Below are 2,585 nucleotides of genomic sequence, written 5' to 3' on the forward strand. Positions count from 1 at the left end.
TATATATATATATATATATATATATATATATTTGTGTGTGTGTTTGTATGTATAAAAGGAATGAAGATATATAAAATCAAGGCAGAAACTGTAGCCAGACAGACTAGTAAATACCGTTGGCCGTCGAAGCCTAAAAAATTGATTCTCAAAAGACCTTTGTGTATTTTAACTCGTTATGGACTACTACTACTACTACTACTACTACTAATGATAATAATAATAGTAAGGAGGAGGAGGAGGAGGGGTATGAGGAGCTGGAGTAACAATAGCAGCAATAGTAGGAACAACAAGACAAACGTCAATAATCTACAAAAGTAAACATGAGCAACAACAACAATAATAATAACAGCAACAACAGCAGCTTATATATATTTCGACATCGCACCAATAAGATTGTATGTGTATGGATTACGAATGTATGAATAAGAATGCATACATGTAAGTTTACAACTTCACGCACAAATACACACATACATACATATATAGAGAGAGAGTTATAGATGTATATATATGTGTGTGTGTGTGTGTGTGTGTGTGTGTGTGTGTGTGTATACATGTATACACATATATATATATATATGTATATTTTTAAACCATGTATATACACGCATATATATATATATATGTACATATATAAATATATACTTGTATGTGTGTATATATATATGTGTGTATTTATGTAATTTGTATGTATTATGTGTGTATGCTTTCATATATGTATCTACGCTAATTTTTATTTGGGAGAGTTAAATCTTGCACGCCACCCTTCTTAACATTACCACCTGGCCCTTGGGTACTTTCAACAAAGATGTTTCTATTGTCAGCATTAGAACCAAGACACCTGTTCGACGTCAACACAATTTCTCGGCGCTCAACTTCCATCCATTCTACCCCACGCGATAAGCTCCTGGTGTTCGACTTTACCGGTGGATAATGTTTCCTAATGACGACCTGCCACTAATTGTAGAACACGTTTCATCAATAGGCGTAAAATGTAGTTTCTTCCTGTTGCCATGCTTGCGATTAGTACACCGAGCGCAAGATTGTTTTAAAGAAAATCATCTGAAACCACAGTCTTTAATCTGTGTGACTGTTAGGAATATTTGTACCAAATTTCCTTCTTCAAACAAACAGTAGTCTTTGTTTCAAGTCTACGACATGTAACTTGACGTAGTTTAGGGTGCTATTTTTCGCAGATCCATTTCTAAGAATGCAGTGTCGGATAGTATCCTAAAAGTAAGATACTCATGAATGAAATGCTTTTCATCAAAAGCCTATTAGACTAAAGAGGGCTAATGCACCAAGTACAAATTTTATTCCTCCTTAGAACAAAATCTTTCATCTGCATTTAACTCCATCAAATGTCCAGTATTATTTCATGACAACTATATGGGTATATATTATATTCATAAATATATTCCCCAACGTTCGTTACGCTATGAAATCACTGTTACGGAGTGCAAAATATTACATAATGTTTTAACTTTTTCACATTCTCAAATAGATTTCTCCATGTTAGCTCCTCTTTTCAACAAACTAATATATCTTTCTATATAGATATATTTAAATGTATGGGAAAACATGAACCTGTCCTATTTTAAAAGGGAATAAAATACCCTGCTTTTGCTAATTACAATCCTTTTGACCTCAATCTGTTGCAAATGCGATGGAGATGGTCATATACTTCAATTTCTTTTGAGCGTGATACCACAGAAACTTTCTCGCATATAACATTGTCAGGAAGGCCACCTAGCTAATTTACTTGTTAATCGATTTCATCAATCTCTTACATATTCCATCAACATTTTACGGTTAGATAGTGTCATTGCAGTGTACACTGAGACCACTCTCTCCCATTCAAATACGGACAATTCTACTCAGCTCCTTGGTTTACTTAAGTATTTCACACTCTTTAGTCTGTCCAATATCTAACTACTTTCTATCCGTTTTAACACACACATACACACACACATACACACACACACACACACACACACATGCACACTCCCTCACACACACTCACAATTCTATACGATAAGAACACGTTTCAGTCCACCTTAACCTTCCTGACATACATGCGTCATCTGCCTGTAAATATGACATCATAAGCTATTCATTCAATACAGGCAAGATAAATGACCTCGATAGCATTCTCTAATGAAGACATAACAAGAAACTAGCTGTCTCATATTTGCGCCTCATAATATACATCTTGACACTACAACGACCTTTGCTTTACTGAAGTAAAGCCGTGAAAAACCATGTCTGTCACGGCCTGGTTTATTCGCTTCTTTCACTCCTATCACACATATTGTCCCTTACTTCTAGATCCTACACTCAATATTTTTCCAATCATCTCTTCCATGGATAGTAGCCACTGGAATATTTTTCTTTTCACTCCGTTGTAATCCATATTTAACGTCTCACCATTTGAAATAAGAAATACAAACACATTTGGACGCACTCCAGATAGATAGATAGATAGATAGATAGATAGATAGATAGATAGATAGATAGATAGATAGATAGATAGATAGATAGATAAATAGATAGATAGATAGATAGATAGATAGATAGATAGATAG

The sequence above is a fragment of the Octopus bimaculoides genome, chromosome 2, assembly GCF_001194135.2.
Source record: "Octopus bimaculoides isolate UCB-OBI-ISO-001 chromosome 2, ASM119413v2, whole genome shotgun sequence".
NCBI classification, from domain to species: Eukaryota; Metazoa; Mollusca; class Cephalopoda; order Octopoda; family Octopodidae; genus Octopus; species Octopus bimaculoides.